General features: G+C 39.5%; 1 protein-coding gene across 7 annotated transcripts in view; it reads right to left on the minus strand.

Annotated features, from left to right (window-relative positions):
• Nucleotides 1-13,068, minus strand: part of MBLAC1 (metallo-beta-lactamase domain containing 1) — a 76,155-nt gene that overhangs the window by 22,684 nt on the left and 40,403 nt on the right. For 2 of the 7 annotated variants that reach the window (XM_082431335.1, XM_082431334.1), the window contains exon 2: nucleotides 2,122-2,184. The exons of 2 other annotated variants lie outside the window; for them this stretch is intronic. The gene's annotated coding sequence lies outside the window, so the exon portion shown is untranslated. Of the gene's footprint in view, nucleotides 1-772; nucleotides 1,704-1,996; nucleotides 2,185-13,068 lie in introns of those variants that run through there. 3 more of the 7 variants (XM_082431333.1, XM_082431332.1, XM_082431331.1) reach the window with 3 other exon arrangements.

The following is a 13,068-nucleotide window of genomic DNA, read 5'->3' on the forward strand; positions in this document are numbered from 1 at the left end:
GGATAGGGAGGGTGGGAAGGAGGGAGACGCAAGAGGGAAGAGATATGCGGATATATATATATATACATAGAGCTGATTCACTTTGTTATAAAGCAGAAACTAACACACCATTGTAAAGCAATTATACTCCAATAAAGATGTTAAAAAAATAAATAAAACAAATAGAGTTTGCATGTGAACCGCCCCCGCCAAAAGTGGCTGGTGAAAAAGTCACATTTCCCAGACTTTCTTGCAACTAGGGATTGCCATGTGACATATTTCAAGCCAATGACATTTCTGAGTTGGGCTTCAGGAAAGTTCTTTAACAGGCAGAGAGACTTGGCTGGTGAATGTCTTTTGCCCTTTTCTCTTTCTTTTACTGACCTCCTAAGATGCAGCTCTGGTGCTGGGAGGGAGCAGACATCTTGTGACCATAGGAAACAGAGCAAATACTAAGTTTGGTTGAAAGGAAAGTTACAGGGAGCCAGTGTTCCTACTGGGATCACAGGTCTGCTGTGCCCCCGCCCCCAGGCTGCCTTCTTCCAGACTTCTCCTTATGTGAGACACATAATTTTTCTCTAATTTGTTTAAGCTCCTGGGTTTTGTTTATTTGTTTCTGTACTTCAGAGCTGAATCCATGTCATATTTCACACAATTGTGGATTTTTCAGCTTATTCTAATTCAAACCATTTTTCTTTCACATGATTGAAATCTGTATTATTACATGCATACCCAAAAAAAAAAATTGACACAAAAGAGCCAACATGAGGGCACCACTTGTAAAATCACTGACATTTAAAAATAAAGAAAGAATCCTTTGGGCATTTAAGCAAAACAGGTTTAAGTCACCTATAAGAGAAAATTTTAGATTGACTTAGATTAATATAATAAACAACAACATTGACCACTAGAAGACAGTGGAACAATGCTTGCAAAGCCCACAAACTATAAAAAAACCAAAAACACCCAAGAATTTTACACTCACATCTTCAAGGAATTCATGGAAAAGACTCTGACAAGTACAGGTTTCTGGTAACTAACTATACTGCTGACCTGAATGACTAAGCATTTTCAGAACTCTAATGGAAAACTGATGAACTCATAAAAGTACTAACAAAAGATCAAGATGAAAAAAAAATTAATTACATGGGACTGAGTGAACTGATGAGGATGATTGTAATTTTTGTGACTTTCTGTTTGAATTAAAAAAAAGAAAATCCCACAAGGACTCAGAGGCAAAAAATATGTAAATCAATTTTCACTGCAAAGTAAAGGAGCTGTTACAGTGGAGGATTACTGGACTGAATGTCAATATTATGACATAGTATGAGGGTGTTTCGTGTTTGGTAATTGCAGTCATTGTTGCTTTTGTTGTGGTCATCCATTTACAATGCTTGGTGTGAGTCTATTTATCTCTTGTAAAAATAAAATACAGTGTGTATGTGTGAAAAAAAAAAATTGTTGAATTCCACCCATGAACTACGCTGAACATTTCCCTGGACTCCCCTGGTCCAGGCATTATGCTATTTGTATTCATTAAAACTGATTACGGTTTTCTTCATATTTATCACCAGTTTGACTTCCATAGCTGAGGCTTACTCTGCTATCAGCAGGATTCCTTGTCTCCTTTGGAAGTTTTCAAAGTGAAAATCCAAGAACACAAATGAATTCTGGCAGCCGGAAGTCCTTAATTTAGTGTGTGGGTTCCAGTGAGATGAGAGGAACTGTATTTTAGGATAAAACAATTAGATAATCCTGAATTAAACTTGTGGTGTACTCATCACATTCTTTTCTTGGATTCACGTGCAATGTACATGTACTTGACGTGATTCAATTATGTCTTAAGTTCCTGATTGCCAAAGCTAATTGAATAATAAAAGTGTAATGTACCAGTCATAGTTACAAAAGTTGCATAGAGCCAGTGACCCTGGAAAGGGCACCTTACCTCTAATTTGCATTATGGGCCATGTGGCCCCTACAAATCATAAAGAATAATCATTAAAATGCTAAAACTCAATTATGAGTTCAACAAAAGGTAGGGACTCTCCATTACATTTTATTAATATTGAAGGAGGATGAAGAGCATGAATGGGCATCTTTTTTTTCTGGTCTGTTGTGTGGTTCCAACCTCAGGACACTTACTGTGATCACAAATGCCTGTAATCCCTTGCACATCTGAACAATCTAATTAAAGAGAAAGGTGTGCTGAAAAAAAAAAAAAAAAGAATTTTACACTCAGCTAAAGTATTACACAGCTGTGAAGGCAACAGACAAACATTTCAAATACGTGATAACCCAGGAAATACAGCTGACTTTCTAAAAGAACAACAAAAGTCAAACTTCAGTCAAATAAGAGATTACTGATATGATTCAGCAATTCTACTCCTGGGTATTTACCTGAAGGAAAGGAAAACACTAACTCAAAAAGATCTCACCTCCAGGGCTTCCCTGGTGGAGCAGTGGTTGAGAATCTGCCTGCCAATGCAGGGGACACGGGTTCGAGCCCTGGTCTGGGAAGATCCCACATGCCGCGGAGCAACTAAGCCCGTGAGCCACAACTACTGAGCCTGCGCGTCTGGAGCCTGTGCTCCGCAACAAGAGAGGCCGCGACGGTGAGAGGCCCGCGCACCGCGATGAAGAGTGGCCCCTGCTCACCGCAACTAGAGAAAGCCCTCGCACAGAAACGAAGACCCAACACACCCAAAAATAAATAAATAAATAAATTAAAAAAAAAAAAAAGATCTCACCTCCATGTTCATACAGTACTATTTACAATAGCCAAGATATAGAAACAACCTAAGTGTCCATCAATGGATGAATAAAGAAAATGTGGTGTATATACATAATGGAATATTATTAATCCATAAAACAGAAGGAAATCTTGCTATTTGCAACAACCTGGATGGACTTTGACAGCATTATGCTAAGTGAAATAAGTCAGACAGAGGAAGACAAGTATCGTATGGTCTCACATATATGCGGAACCCCACTCTCCATCCTTGTGCGAGAGAGTTCTTTTCCCTTCATAAGGTACAACCTGTCACAGTCACACCCACACCTTCACATCTTGGGTCTTAAATGATGCCTGTGTCAGCTTCAGTTTCTTCCCGATTTCTTTTATAAGAACAAAAGACACTTTAAAAAATTTATTCACAGTTTTTGCCTTTCAACTCAAAAGGCAAAAATGCATATAGTTTTTTGAAACTTGTAAAGTCAAGAAAGTAAATAAATTTTTTTAAAAAAAGTGTCCTCTTCACCTTTTAAAATAATAAATAAATAAATAAAATAAATGTCCTTTGACAGATGAATGGATAAAGAAGACGTGGTGTATATATACAATGGAATGTTACTCAGCCCCAGGAGGGTGATTCCTTTGGACCACGTCACCCAGGTGCCTTTGCCCTCTGGTTTCCTATTGGGACCTGCCAATGGGAGACACCTGCTGATCGAGGGGAGGCGATCCCCTCCTTGCTGAATCACCTTGGGCTGCTGTTTTCCTCCACCAAAGGCCTTCTCCCTACAACTAGGGCTACTTCTTCCAGTTTCTGGTAATTGTTCCCTCTCTTTGCTCCTTCAGGCAAATGGGCAACAAGGACTGCACTCTTGCTAGCCCAAGATGCCCCACCTCCCTTGTCGGCGTCCCATAATCCTCCCCATTCCTTCAGAAATGGTTCCTTTATTAAACTCTCCTCCGTTCCCTCAATTTGAGAATGTCATCTGTCTCCTGCCCTGAGTGATACAAATAGAAACTAATCTCCCAGAATTTACTAAAGTTACTTAATTATTTAATTTTAAAAGAGAAATGGCCTGATTGCACGGGCCCATGTGTACCAAAGAAATAAGAGAAACATGTAGATGCATTATAATGAAAGAACATCAAAGACAAAGAAAATCCTAAGAACTTTCCAAGTAAGAGCAAGTCGTGTACAAAGGAACAAGATTCAGATTGTTATTACAACGGTGACAATGAAGTAAAGTGTTGTAGAAAAGAATCTTGAACCGGGCGCCCCCCAAGGGGTCCCTGGAGGTCCGTCTGCAGAGGACCCCAGCCCCGCCGGAGAGAAGAGCATCCTGGGAGACGCTGTGGGGGTCGCGGAAGGAGGACAGAGTTGTGACCCAACCCACGTCCAAGACCCCCAACCCCTTCGTGCTGGGTCCCTCAGCCCCGCCCCCGCCCACTGCAGCTGGCCCAGCAGCCCGGACAGCAGCTGGACCCGAGCTCAACCCTCCCCAGACCGTCCTCAGGACCCTCCCTCCCCCGTGACTATCCCCTCCCCACCCCACTGCGATCCAGCAGCGGGTCGCGAGAACGCGCTCACCCCGTCCTTCTGCCCCTCGGCGACCCCAGAGCCCTCCTTCCCCAGTCCAGCCGCACGCACCCTCGGGCTCGCCCCCTGGCCCGACCCTGACACAGTTCCCAGTCCCCAGCCCGCCGGAGCCCTCTTCCCTACCCCGGGGGGTCCCGCCGCATGTCCCCGTGGCCTGAAGCTCCCCGCCCGCCACAGCCCAGCGCCCACTCCCAACCCTCCGGGTAGCCCACCGAAGGCCAACAGACACATGAAAAGACGCTCAACATCGCTAACCATCAGGGAAATGCAAATTGAAACCATAATGAACTACCGCCTCACACCTGTCAGAATGGCTGTCATCAAGAAGACAACAAATAACAAGTGTTGGAGGACGTAGAGAAAAGGAAACCCACCGTGCCCTGTTGTTGGGAATGTAAATTGGTGCAGCCACTATGGAAAACTGTATGGAGATGCCTCAAAAAATTAAGAATAGAACTGCCATATGATACAGCAACTTCACTTCTGGGTATTTATCTGAAGAAAACAAAAACACTAATATGAAAAGGTATATGCACCCCTATGTTCATGCAGCATTATTTACAGTACCCAAGATATGGAAGCAACCTAAGTGCCCATCAGCAGATGAATAAAGAAGATGTGGTATATATAAACAATGGAATATTACTCAGGCATAAAAAAAATGAAATCTTGCCATTTGTGGCAACGTGGGTGCATGTAGAGCGTATTATGCTAAGTGAAATAAGCCAGAGAGAAACTAACACCATATGAACTCACTTATATGTGGAATATAAAAAATAAAACAAACAAAACAAATGAAAACAGACTCACAGAAACAGAGAAGAAATGGGTGGTTATCAGAGGGGAGAAGGTTGGGGATGAGGGCAAAAGAGGTACAGGGGATTAAGAAGTACAAATCTACAGTTATAAAGTAAGTCATGGGGATGTAATACACAGCATAAGGAATATGTTCAATAATATGGTAAGAATTTTGTATGAAGACAGATGGTTACTAGACTTATCATGGTGATCATTTCATAATGTATGCAAATGTCAAAACACTATGTGGTACATCTGAAACCAATGTAATATTGTATATCATCTATATTTCTATAAAAATAAATTAAAAGTACAGGAGGATTGTGTAGGTTATATGCAAATACCTATGTCATTTTATGTAAGAGATTTGAGCATCATAGAAATCTGGTATTCACATCCTCGAATAAAAAAGATCATCTACAGACTAGAGAAAATACTTGCAAACACACATCTGATAAAGAACTTGTAACCACAATATGTTAAGATCTCTTGATACTCAATAACAAAAATTCCAACTTTTAAAAATTGGAGGGGCTTGCCTGGTGGTGCAGTGGTTAAGAATCCTCCTGCCAATTCAGGGGACACAGGTTTGAGCCCTGGTCCGGGAAGATCCCACATGCTGTGGAGCAACTAAGCCCGTGTGCCACAACTACTGAGCCTGCGCCCTACAGCCCGTGAGCCACAACTACTGAGCCCATGAGCCACAACTACTGAGCCCATGAGCCAAAGCTACTGAGCCCACGAGTCACAACTACTGAAGCCCGCGCACCTAGAGCCGGTGCTCCGCAATGAAGATTAACCCTTGCTCACCGCAACTAGAGAAAGGTTGCGCACAGCAACGAAGACCCAACGCAGCCAAAAATAAATAAATAAATAAATCATTTATTTTAAAAAAAATTGTACAAAAGATTTGAACAGATATTTTATCAAAGAAGAGATACAGATGACAAATAATGACATGAAATGAAGTTCAAAATTATTAGTCATTAGGAAAATGCAGATTAAAACCACAGTGAGATACCACTACAATATCAAGAATTGGTGAGGATGCAGAGCAACTAAAACTCTCACACTTCACTGATGGGGATGAAAAATAGTATGACCACTTTGAAAAACATTTTGACAATTTCTAATACATGTAAATACATATGTACCATATGACCCAATAATACCACTGCTAGGTATTTACCCCAGAGAAATGAAAACATGTTCTCACACAGATTTGTACACTAATGTTCATAGCAACTTTATTCATAATTATCCAAAACAGAGGGAAAAATTGTCCCTCAGCTGATCAACTGGTGAGTGGGTCAGCAAGTCATGGTACATCCATACAATGAAAACGACTCAACAGTAAAAAGGACTCAACTACCAATACACATAATGATGTGGACAAATCTCAAAAGTACTTTGCTAAGTGAAAGAAGCCAAACTCAAAAGGCGACATACTGTACGATTCCATTTACGTGACAATCTGGAGAAGGCAAAAGTATAGGGACAGAATTCAGAGCGGTCGTCGCCAAAAGTTGGAAATGGGAGGACAGTATTGACTACAAAGTAGCATGAAAGAACGCAGGGTACTGGAATATTCTTTGTCTTGACTGTAATGGTGGATACACAGCCCTATACCCTTTAAAACTCATTGAGCTGTAATACCTAAAAAGGATAAATTTTACTGTATGTAAATTATGTCACAATAGACCTGAATTAATAAAAAAGATACAATTATCTAAAACAACAAACAATACGCTATTAGGAATAACGTGAATAAATCTAATAAAAGAAATGTAAGACCTTTTTGAAAAAATATAAAACTATTGAAATTATTTTATTTTATGCCATGGTCATGAATAGACTCAATATCATAAGTTAAATATGTCAATTCTCCTCAAATTAGACCATAAAGACATACCAAACCAATAAAAATCCCAACAGGTTTTATCATGGAAATTGGTAAGCAAATTGTAAAATGCAAACAGAAGAGCAAAACACCTAGACTAAATGAGATTTTGAAGAACCAAAATTAGATGAGGGTCTTGCATACCAGGTCTCACATCTTGATACTAATTAAAAAGTTACTGAAATTAAGACACTGGCTTTGGCACCAATAGAGCAATGAGAAGAGAGCATGGAAATATATCCTTGCGCACGTGGAACCTTTATATATTAGAGAGATGGCATTACAATCCTACAGGGAAGGATAGCCAGGACAGTTGGCCATCCATCTGGAAAAAACTAAATTCCAACTTCACACCTTACACAAAAGCCAATTCCATTGGATATGATTTAAAACTTAAATATGAAAAGCAAACTTTTAGTCTTAAACAGAAAATACAGGAGGCTGTCTTTATGACCTTAGGAGTAGGACAGGATTTCTTAAATAAGACACACAGAGTTAGATAAATCTGAAAAGATTAGATTTAAATTTCTATAGTTCAAAAGCACAATAAAGTGAAATAACTAGCCTCATACAGAGAGATGATGTTTGCAACATATATAATCAGCAGAGAATTAGAATTCAAAATATCTAATGAACGACAAATCAATTTAAAAGTAGAAAAATACATTACCGAACCTGGTTCATTCGCCCAATGCACAGCAGGCAAACCATGGGACACCAAAGTTTGCAGAGAAAAGGTTTATTCACAAGGCGGCCAAGCGAGGAAATGGGAAATCTGCCTCCCGGAAGGGGTGGGGCTCAGGATATTGACGGGATAAAGATGAGGTTTGGGGAGCTTGGGGAAATGTGATTGGAGGTAAGAAAAGGATGAGGGAATTGTCCTGCTGTGCAGGTGCAACTAAGCTACAGAACGTTCAAGAAGTCACCTCCTTAACCCAGTGGCAGTGGAAAGGAGGTTGTTATAAATAACAATATACTCATTTCACCTTTATGGCTCTGAAGCAATTTCAAGAACGGAGGATAAGAGACCAAACATTATAACAAAAGATGTTCCTATTGCTCTTATGGCTCAGGAATTTCCAAGCGTTTTGGGAGCTGTGAGTCAGGAACTGTGGAGGAAAACCACATATATATGAGAAATATGTTTTGGTCATCCGAATCACCAAGTATATATATTTCTTATCAATCACAATATCGCAAGAATAAGAGGCAAGTTGCAAATGAATGTGTCCTGGAAGATACCTTGCATCAATCATCCAATCCCCAGGGGCCCAAAGGTAAAGCCTGGGCTTTAACCAGCCTCCAAATCTCTGGTGACAAGAGACAAAGCCCGGGCCAGAGCAGGATGGAGATCAGACGAGATCTTTGCATAAAGCCAGGACCCCTAAATCACTGACCCTCAGAAAGTGAGCCAGAAGAAAAAGAACTGCCATGAAGGGAGAGGTAGTGGAGACTGATTCTTCAGCCATAGCTTTAGAGAAAAGCATGAAAAATATCTTCCCTCAGAGCATCCCTACCCCTCACTCACACTCTCGAGGGTGTAGGCCAAAATTTACAATGCCTGTGAGGCTTGAAAAATATAAGCCAAAAATGTCATTTAAAGTGACCCTCATGCGTAGTATACCTGTACCCAGCAGATGTAAAAACAGATCCCCTCTGGAGGAAGGCTCTTACACCTAGGCCTCAAAGAATTCCCACAGATTAAGTTCCAAGTAAGATGAAATATCAATTAAAAAACCATCAAACAGGACTCCCCTGGTGGCGCAGTGGTTGGGAATGCGGGGGACACAGGTTTGAGCCCTGGTCCGGGAAGAGCCCACATGCCATGGAGCAACTAAGCCCGTGTGCCACCACTACTGAGGCTGCACTCTAGAGCCCACGAGCCACAACTACTGAGCCCGTGTGCCACAACTACTGAAGCCCATGTGCCTAGAGCCTGTGCTCTGCAACAAGAGAAGCCACTGCAATGAGAAGCCCATGCACCGCAATGAAGAGTAGCCCCGGCTCGCCACAACTAGAGAAAGCCCGTATGCAGCAACAAAGACCCAACACAGCGAAAAATAAATAAATAAAATAAATAAATTTATTTTTTAAAAAACCATCAAACACAACAAAACAACTGATCATGAGCAAAAGAACTACAGAAACAACTGCAGAGTTAGACCTTCAAAGATTGCTGATATTAGAAGTATCTGACACTGCTCATAAATCAACATGTGTAAAGAAATAAAAGAAGATATTGGAAGTATGATGAAACAAGAGAATGTAAAACTGACCAGGCAGATTTTGGGGAAAAACACAAATAGAAACTCTACAAATGTAAAATATAAAAATTGAAATAAAAGAGTAAATGGGGAGATAGCCTCAACCACCAGAGGGCAGAGAGCAGAAGCAAGAAAAACTACAATCCTGCAGCCTGCGGACCAAAAACCACAGTTACAGAAAGATAGAGAAGATGAAAAGGCAGAGGGCTATATACCAGATGAAGGAACAAGAAAAATCCCCAGAAAAACAACTAAATGAAGTGGAGATAGGCAACCTTCCAGAGAAAGAATTCAGAATAATGATAGTGAAGATGATCCAGGACCTCGGAATAAGAATGGAGGCAAAGATTGAGAAGATGCAAGAAATGATTAACAAAGACCTAGAAGAATTAAAGAACAAACAAACAGAGATGACCAATACAATAACTGAAATGAAAACTACACTAGAAGGAATCAATAGCAGAATAACTGAGGCAGAAGAACGGATAAGTGACCTGGAAGACAGAATGGTGGAATTCACTGCTGCGGAACAGACTAAAGAAAAAAGAATGAAAAGAAATGAAGACAGCCTAAGAGACCTCTGGGACAACATTAAACGCAACAACATTCGCATTATAGGGGTCCCAGAAGGAGAAGAGAGAGAGAAAGGACCAGAGAAAATATTTGAAGAGATTATAGTCGAAAACTTCCCTAACATGGGAAAGGAGATAGCCACCCAAGTCCAGGAAGCGCAGAGAGTCCCATACAGAATAAACCCAAAGAGAAACACGCCGAGACACATAGTAATCAAAGTGGCAAAAATTAAAGACAAAGAAAAATTATTGAAAGCAGCAAGGGAAAAACGACAAATAACATACAAGGGAACTCCCATAAGGTTAACAGCTGATTTCTCAGCAGAAACTCTGCAAGCCAGAAGGGAGTGGCATGATATACTTAAAGTGATGAAAGGGAAGAACCTACAACCAAGATTACTCTACCCGGCAAGGATCTCATTTAGATTTGATGGAGAAATCAAAAGCTTTACAGACAAGCAAAAGCTAAGAGAATTCAGCACCACCAAACCAGCTCTACAACAAATGCTAAAGGAACTTCTCTAAGTGGGAAACACAAGAGAAGAAAAGGACCTACAAAAACAAACCCAAAACAATTAAGAAAATGGTCATAGGAACATACATATCGATAATTACCTTAAACGTGAATGGATTAAACGCCCCAACCAAAAGACATAGACTGGCTGAATGGATACAAAAACAGGACCCATATATATGCTGTCTACAAGAGACCCACTTTAGACCTAGGGACACATACAGACTGAAAGTTAGGGGATGGAAAAAGATATTCCATGCAAATGGAAATCAAAAGAAAGCTGGAGTAGCTATACTCATATCAGATAAAATAGATTTTAAAATAAAGAATGTTACAAGAGACAAGGAAGGACACTACATAATGATCAAGGGATCAATCCAAGAAGAAGATATAACAATTATAAATATATATGCACCCAACATAGGAGCACCTCAATACATAAGGCAACTGCTAACAGCTATAAAAGAGGAAATCGACAGTAACACAATAATAGTGGGGGACTTTAACACTTCACTTACACCAATGGACAGATCATCCAAAATGAAAATAAATAAGGAAACAGAAGCTTTAAATGACACAATAGACCAGATAGATTTAATTGATATATATAGGACATTTCATCCAAAAACAGCAGATTACACGTTCTTCTCAAGTGCGCACGGAACATTCTCCAGGATAGATCACATCTTGGGTCACAAATCAAGCCTCAGTAAATTTAAGAAAATTGAAATCATACCAAGCATCTTTTCTGACCACAACGCTATGAGATTAGAAATGAATTACAGGGAAAAAAACGTAAAAAAGACAAACACATGGAGGCTAAACAATACGTTACTAAATAACCAAGAGATCACTGAAGAAATCAAAGAGGAAATAAAAAAATACCTAGAGACAAATGACAATGAAAACACGACGACCCAAAACCTATGGGATGCAGCAAAAGCGGTTCTAAGAGGGAAGTTTATAGCTATACAAGCCTACCTAAAGAAACAAGAAAAATCTCAAGTAAACAATCTAACCTTACACCTAAAGAAACTAGAGAAAGAAGAACAAACAAAACCCAAAGTTAACAGAAGGAAAGAAATCATAAAGATCAGAGCAGAAATAAATGAGATAGAAACAAAGAAAACAATAGCAAAGATCAATAAAACTAAAAGTTGGTTCTTTGAGAAGATAAACAAAATTGATAAGCCATTAGCCAGACTCATCAAGAAAAAGAGGGAGAGGACTCAAATCAATAAAATCAGAAATGAAAAAGGAGAAGTTACAACAGACACCACAGAAATACAAAACATCCTAAGAGACTACTATAAGCAACTTTATGCCAATAAAATGGACAACCTGGAAGAAATGGACAAATTCTTAGAAAGGTATAACCTTCCAAGACTGAATCAGGAAGAAACAGAAAATATGAACAGACCAATCACAAGTAATGAAATTGAAACTGTGATTAAAAATCTTCCAACAAACAAAAGTCCAGGACCAGATGGCTTCACAGGTGAATTCTATCAAACATTTAGAGAAGAGCTAACACCCATCCTTCTCAAACTCTTCCAAAAAATTGCAGAGGAAGGAACACTCCCAAACTCATTCTATGAGGCCACCATCACCCTGATACCAAAACCAGACAAAGACACTACAAAAAAAGAAAATTACAGACCAATATCACTGATGAATATAGATGCAAAAATCCTCAACAAAATACTAGCAAACAGAATCCAACAACACATTAAAAGGATCATACACCACGATCAAGTGGGATTTATCCCAGGGATGCAAGGATTCTTCAATATACGCAAATCAATCAATGTGATACACCATATTAACAAACTGAAGAATAAAAACCATATGATCATCTCAATAGATGCAGAAAAAGCTTTTGACAAAATTCAACACCCATTTATGATAAAAACTCTCCAGAAAGTGGGCATAGAGGGAACCTACCTCAACATAATAAAGGCCATATATGACAAACCCACAGCAAACATCATTCTCAATGGTGAAAAACTGAAAGCATTTCCTCTAAGATCAGGAACGAGACAAGGATGTCCACTCTCACCACTATTATTCAACATAGTTCTGGAAGTCCTAGCCACGGCAATCAGAGAAGAAAAAGAAATAAAAGGAATACAAATTGGAAAAGAGGAAGTAAAACTGTCACTGTTTGCGGATGACATGATACTATACATAGAGAATCCTAAAACTGCCACCAGAAAACTGCTAGAGCTAATTAATGAATATGGTAAAGTTGCAGGATACAAAATGAATGCACAGAAATCTCTTGCATTCCTATATATTAATGATGAAAAATCTGAAAGAGAAATTATGGAAACACTCCCATTTACCATTGCAACAAAAAGAATAAAATACCTAGGAATAAACCTACCTAGGGAGACAAAAGAACTGTATGCAGAAAACTATAAGACACTGATGAAAGAAATTAAAGATGATACCAACAGATGGAGAGATATACCATGTTCTTGGATTGGAAGAATCAACATTGTGAAAATGAGTATACTACCCAAAGCAATCTACAGATTCAATGCAATCCCTATCAAATTACCAATGGCATTTTTTACGGAGCTAGAACAAATCATCTTAAAATTTGTATGGAGACACAAAAGACCCCGAATAGCCAAAGCAGTCTTGAGGCAAAAAAATGGAGCTGGAGGAATCAGACTCCCTGACTTCAGACTATACTACAAAGCTACAG

This window comes from Balaenoptera physalus, assembly GCF_965194825.1.
Source record: "Balaenoptera physalus genome assembly, chromosome: 16".
Taxonomy (NCBI): domain Eukaryota; kingdom Metazoa; phylum Chordata; class Mammalia; order Artiodactyla; family Balaenopteridae; genus Balaenoptera; species Balaenoptera physalus.